The 6,803-nt window shown below is 39.5% G+C and overlaps 1 protein-coding gene across 1 annotated transcript in view; it reads left to right on the forward strand.

Annotated features, from left to right (window-relative positions):
* pomca (proopiomelanocortin a) overlaps window positions 1-6,803 on the forward strand; it is a 61,678-nt gene that overhangs the window by 4,727 nt on the left and 50,148 nt on the right. The window lies entirely within an intron of this gene.

Here is a 6,803-nt window from a genome sequence, read left to right on the forward strand (position 1 = left end):
GAGAGAGAAATAGAGAGAGAGAGAAATAGAGAGAGAGAGAAATAGAGAGAGAAATAGAGAGAGAGAGAGAAATAGAGAGAGAGAGAAATAGAGAGAGAAATAGAGAGAGAGAGGAATAGAGAGAGATAGATAGATAGAGAGAGAGAAATAGAGAGAGAGAGAAATAGAGAGAGAGAGAGAAATAGAGAGAGAGAGAGAGAAATAGAGAGAGAGAGAGAAATAGAGAGAGAAATAGACAGAGAGAAATAGAGAGAGAGAGAAATAGAGAGAGAGATAGAGAGATAGAGATAGATAGATAGAGAGAGAGAAATAGAGAGAGAGATAGATAGAGAGAGAGAAATAGAGAGAGAAATAGAGAGAGAGAGAGAAATAGAGAGAGAGAGAAATAGAGAGAGAGAGAAATAGAGAAATAGAGAGAGAGAGAGAAATAGAGAGAGAGAAATAGAGAGAGAGATATAGAGAAAGAGATATATAGAGAGAGAGAAATAGAGAGAGAGAAATAGAGAGAGAGATAGAGATAAATAGAGATAGAGAGAGAGAAATAGAGAGAGATAGAGAGAGAGAAATAGAGAGAAAGAGAGAGAGAAATAGAGAGAGAGATAGAGAGAGAGAAATAGAGAGAGAGAGAAATAGAGAGAGATAGAGAGAGAGAGATAGAGAGAGAGAAATAGAGAGAGAGAGAAATAGAGAGAGAAATAGAGAGAGAGAGAGAAATAGAGAGAGAGAGAAATAGAGAGAGAGAAATAGAGAGATAGAAATAGAGAGAGAGAGAGAAATAGAGAGAGGGAGAAATAGAGAGAGATAGATAGAGAGAAATAGAGAGAGAGAGATAGATAGAGAGAGAAATAGAGAGAGAGAAATAGAGAGAGATAGATAGAGATAGATAGAGATAGAGAGAAATAGAGAGAGAGAGAGAAATAGAGAGAGAGAGAGAAATAGAGAGAGAGATATAGAGAGAGATAGATAGAGACAGAAATAGAGAGAGAGAGAAATAGAGAGAGAGATATAGAGAGAGATAGATAGAGACAGAAATAGAGAGAGAGAAATAGAGAGAGAGAGAAATAGAGATAGATAGAGATAGAGAGAAATAGAGAGAGAGAGAAATAGAGAGAGAGAGAAATAGAGAGAGAGAAATAGAGAGAGATAGATAGATAGAGAGAAAGAAATAGAGAGAGAGAAATAGAGAGAGAGATAGCGATAGATAGAGATAGAGAGAAATAGAGAGAGAGAGAGAAATAGAGAGAGAGAAATAGAGAGAGAGAAATAGAGAGAAATAGAGAGAGAGAGAGAGAGAAATAGAGAGAGAGAAATAGAGAGAGAGAGAGAGAAATAGAGAGAGAGAAATAGAGAGAGAGATATAGAGAGAGAGAGAAATAGAGAGAGAGATAGATAGAGATAGAGATAGATAGAGAGAGAGAAATAGAGAGAGAGAAATAGAGAGAGAGAAATAGAGAGAGAGATAGAGATAGATAGAGATAGAGAGAGAGAGAGAAATAGAGAGAGAGAGAGAAATAGAGAGAGAGAAATAGAGAGAGAGAAATAGAGAGAGAGAAATAGAGAGAGAGATAGAGAGAAATAGAGAGAGAGAGAGAAATAGAGAGAGAGATATAGAGAGAGAGATAGAGATAGATAGAGATAGAGAGAAATAGAGAGAGAGAGAGAAATAGAGAGAGATATATAGAGAGAGAGAGAAATAGAGAGAGAGAAATAGAGAGAGAGAAATAGAGAGAGATAGATAGAGAGAGAGAAATAGAGAGGGAGATATAAAGAGAGATAGGTAGATAGAGAGAGAGAAATAGAGAGAGAGATATAGAGAGAGATAGAGAGAGAGAGAAATAGAGAGAGAGATAGAGATAGGGAGAAATAGAGAGAGAGAGAGAAATAGAGAGAGAGAAATAGAGAGAGAGATATAGAGAGAGAGATATAGAGAGAGAAATAGAGAGAGAGAAATAGAGAGAGATAGATAGATAGAGAGAGAGAAATAGAGAGAGAGATAGATAGAGATAGAGAGAAATAGAGAGAGAGAAATAGAGAGAGAGAAATAGAGAGAGATAGATAGAGAGAAATAGAGAGAGAGAAATAGAGAGAGAGAAATAGAGAGAGAGAAATAGAGAGAGAGATAGATAGAGATAGAGAGAGAGAGAGAAATAGAGAGAGAGAAATAGAGAGAGAGATAGAGAGAAATAGAGAGAGAGAGAGAAATAAAGAGAGAGAAATAGAGAGAGAGAGAGAAATAGAGAGAGAAATAGAGAGAGAGATATAGAGAGAGAAATAGAGAGAGAGAGAGAAATAGAGAGAGAGATATAGAGAGAGATATATAGAGAGAGAAATAGAGAGAGAGAGAAATAGAGATAGATAGATAGAGAGAGAGAAATAGAGAGAAATAGAGAGAGATAGATAGAGATAGAGAGAAATAGAGAGAGAGAAATAGAGAGAGAGAAATAGAGAGAGATAGGTAGAGAGAGAGAAATAGAGAGAGAGAAATAGAGAGAGAGAAATAGAGAGAGAGAAATAGAGAGAGAGATAGAGAGAAATAGAGAGAGAGAGAGAAATAGAGACAGAAATAGAGAGAGAGAAATAGAGAGAGAGATAGAGAGAGAGAAATAGAGAGAGAGAAATAGAGAGAGAGAGAGAAATAGAGAGAGAGATATAGAGAGAGAGATAGAGATAGATAGAGATAGAGAGAAATAGAGAGAGAGAGAGAAATAGAGAGAGATATATATAGAGAGAGAGAGAAATAGAGAGAGAGAAATAGAGAGAGAGAAATAGAGAGTGATAGATAGATAGAGAGAGAGAAATAGAGAGGGAGATATAAAGAGAGATAGGTAGATAGAGAGAGAGAAATAGAGAGAGAGATATAGAGAGAGATAGATAGAGAGAGAGAGAAATAGAGAGAGAGATAGAGATAGATAGAGATAGGGAGAAATAGAGAGAGAGAGAGAAATAGAGAGAGAGAAATAGAGAGAGAGATATAGAGAGAGAGATATAGAGAGAGAAATAGAGAGAGAGAGAAATAGAGAGAGATAGATAGATAGAGAGAGAGAAATAGAGAGAGAGATAGAGATAGAGAGAAATAGAGAGAGAGAAATAGAGAGAGAGAAATAGAGAGAGAGAAATAGAGAGAGAGATAGAGATAGATAGAGATAGAGAGAAATAGAGAGAGAGAGAGAAATAGAGAGAGAAATAGAGAGAGAGAAATAGAGAGAGAGATAGAGAGAAATAGAGAGAGAGAGAGAAATAGAGAGAGAGAAATAGAGAGAGAGAGAGAAATAGAGAGAGAGAAATAGAGAGAGAGAGAGAAATAGAGAGAGAGATATAGAGAGAGAGAGAAATGGAGAGAGAGAAATAGAGAGATAGATAGAGATAGAGAGAAATAGAGAGAGAGAGAGAAATAGAGAGAGAGATATATAGAGAGAGAGAAATAGAGAGAGAGAAATAGAGACAGAAATAGAGAGAGAGAGAAATAGAGAGAGAGATATATAGAGAGAGAGAAATAGAGAGAGAGAAATAGAGACAGAAATAGAGAGAGAGAGAAATAGAGAGAGAGAAATAGAGAGAGAAAAATAGAGAGATATATATAGAGAGAGAGAAATAGAGAGAGAGAGAGAAATAGAGAGAGAGAGAGAAATAGAGAGAGAGAGATAGAGACAGAAATAGAGAGAGAGAGAAATAGAGAGAGATAGATAGATAGAGAGAGAGAAATAGAGAGAAATAGAGAGAGAGATATAGAGAGAGAGAGAGAAATAGAGAGAGAGAGAAATAGAGAGAGAGAAATAGAGAGAGAGAGAAATAGAGAGAGAGAAATAGAGAGAGAGAAATAGAGAGAGAGAGAAATAGAGAGAGAGAAATAGAGAGAGAGAGACAGAAATAGAGAGAAATAGAGCGAGAGAAATAGAGAGGGAGAAATAGAGGGTGAGAGAAATAGAGAGAGAAAGAAAGAGAGAGAAAGAACTAAAAGAGAGTGAAATAGAGAGAGAGAGAAATAGAGGGAGAAATCAAGAGAGAGAGAGAAATCTAGAGAGAGAGAGAAATAGAGAGAGTGAAATAGAGAAATAGAGGGAAATAGAGAGAGAGAGAGAAATAGAGAGAGAGAGAGAAATAGAGAGAGAGAGAAATAGAGAGAGAGAGAAATAGAGAGAGAAATAGAGAGAGACGTAGAGAGAGAATTAGAGAAATCGAGAGAGAGAGAGAGAAATAGAGAAAGAGAGAGAGAGAAATAGAGTGAATTAGAGAAATGGAGAGAAATAGAGAGGGAGAGAAATAGAGAGAGTGAAGTAGAGAAATAGAGAGAGAGAAATAGAGAGAGAAATAGAGAAAGAGATAAATCGAGAGAGAGATAGAGAGAAAGCGAGAGAGAAATAGAGAGAAAGAGAGAGAGAGAGACAGAGAGAGAAAGAGAGAGAGAGAGATAGAGAGAGTGAGAAAGAAATAGAGAGAGAAATAGAGAGAGAGAAATAGAGAGAGAGAGAGAGAGAAATCGAGAGAGAGACAGAGAAATAGAGAGAGAGAGATAGAGGGAGAAATAGAGAGAGAGAGAAATAGAGAGAGAAATAGAGGAAGAGATAAATCGAGAGAGAGAGAGATAAAGAGAAAGAGAGAGAGAAATAGAGAGAGAGATAGAGAGAGTGAGAAAGAAATGGAGAGAGAGAGAGAAATCGAGAGAGAGAAATACATATAGAGAGAGAGAAATAGAGAGAGAAATAGAGAGAAATCGAGAGAGAAAGAAATAGAGAGAGAGAGAAAAATAGAGAGAGACAGAGAAATAGTGAGAGACAGAGAAATAGAGAGAGACAGAGAAATAGAGAGAGAGAGAGAAATAGAGAGAGAGAGAGAAATAGAGAGAGAGAGAGAGAAATAGAGAGACAGAGAGAAATCGAGAGAAATCGAGAGAGAGACAGAGAAACCGAGAAAGAGTCAGAGAAATTGAGAGAGAGACAGATAAATAGAGAGAGAGAGAAATAGAGAGAGAAATAGAGAGAGAGACAGAGACATAGTGAGAGGCAGAGACATAGTGAGAGACAGAGACATAGTGAGAGACAGAGACATAGAGAGAGACATAGAGAGCGAAATAGAGAGAGAGAGAGAGAAATAGAGAGGGAGGGCGAAATAGAGAGAGAGAGAGAGTGAAATAGAGAGGGAGGGCGAAATAGAGAGAGAGAGAGAGAGAAATAGAGAGGGAGGGCAAAATAGAGAGAGGGAGGGCGAAATAGAGAGAGAGAAATAGAGGGGGAGGGCGAAATAGAGAGAGAGAGAGAAATAGAGAGGGAGGGCGAAATAGAGAGAGAGAGAAATAGAGAGGGAGGGCGAAATAGAGATAGAGAGAGAGAGAAATAGAGGGGGAGGGCGAAATAGAGAGAGAAATAGAGGGGGCGGGCGAAATAGAGAGAGAGAGAGAAATAGAGAGGGCGGGCGAAATAGAGAGAGAGAGAAATAGAGGGGGAGGGCGAAATAGAGAGAGAGAGAGAGAGTGAAATAGAGAGGGAGGGCGAAATAGAGAGAGAGAGAAATAGAGGGTGAGGGCGAAATAGAGAGAGAGAGAAATAGAGGGGGAGGGTGGAATAGAGAGAGAGAGAGAAATAGAGGGGGAGGGTGGAATAGAGAGAGAGAGAGAAATAGAGGGGGAGGCTGGAATAGAGGGGGAGGGCGAAATAGAGGGAGAAACAGATAGAGAGAGAAATAGAGAGAGAAGTAGAGAGTGAAAAATGGAGAGAACTAGAGAGAGAGAGATAAAGAGGGTGAGAAATAGAGAGTGAGAGATAGAGAAATAGAAAGAGAAATAGAGAGATACATAGAGAGAGCAATAGAGAGAGAACAAAATAGAGAGAGAGAGAGAAGTAGAGAGAGAGAGGGCAAAATGGAGATAGAGAAATAGGGACGGACAAAGTAAAAACCATGAATGGTGGAACAGGCTCAGTTACTGAATGGCCTCCTCCGTTCCTACATTTCTCTCAGACTAGACTCCAATCTCAGCAGCAAACGTCTGTCTATAAGATTGAGGAAATGTGATTGGAGTTAGCAGATAATGTTTCTGTTGGTGTCATACTCCCATTTCGAGGAAAAGATATCGCCACGGTGATAACTATCATTATTTTCCTGTTGCCTCATAGTGCTAGGGACCAGGGTTCGATTCCTAGCTTGCGTCACTGTGCGTGTGGACTCTGCACGTTCTCCCTGTGTCTGCGTGGGTTTCCTCCCACAGTCCAAAGATGTGTGGGTTAGATAGGTTGGAGGATAAATCTATCAGGTTATGGGGATAGGGCCCAGGTAAGATGCTCTGCTGGAGAGTCAGTCCAGACCCAGTTGGCCGAATGGCCTCTTTCTGCACTGTTGGAATTGTATGGGTTTTCCTGCCCCTGCCCCTGCAGGTATATACGGACAGGCCTGTTAGTCCCCTGTCCCATAGCGCTATATGGTTGGCTCTCCAGGGGATTTTCATGCAATTGCTACCATTGGCTGTGACCGAGGCAGTGAGCTATTTATCCATGACTGATTTTATCAGAGTTTGTGAGTCAGACACACACACAGATATAAACTGTGAAGTTTTCCTGTCCTGTCCGACATGTGGGTGGCTCAGGACCATGCAAAGGTCCATTGGCATCGGGCGGAGTTCTGCGGTCTTGGGGTGAGCACTGTCGGAAAATCCCACCCAGCGTAACACGTATGTTCTCTGACATGTGGACTTACATACAGGCAAAGGCAGAGTCCTGGGCAGAGAATGCCTTGTTTCAGCCTCAGCCAGAGATCAGATTGTAAACAGAACCCCGAACAGCTGAATGGAGAATCTGAGACAGGACAGAAAGTGG

The sequence above is a fragment of the Carcharhinus amblyrhynchos genome, chromosome 12 (genome assembly GCF_965287045.1).
Source record: "Carcharhinus amblyrhynchos chromosome 12, sCarAmb.v2.hapA, whole genome shotgun sequence".
In the NCBI taxonomy this organism is placed as follows: domain Eukaryota; kingdom Metazoa; phylum Chordata; class Chondrichthyes; order Carcharhiniformes; family Carcharhinidae; genus Carcharhinus; species Carcharhinus amblyrhynchos.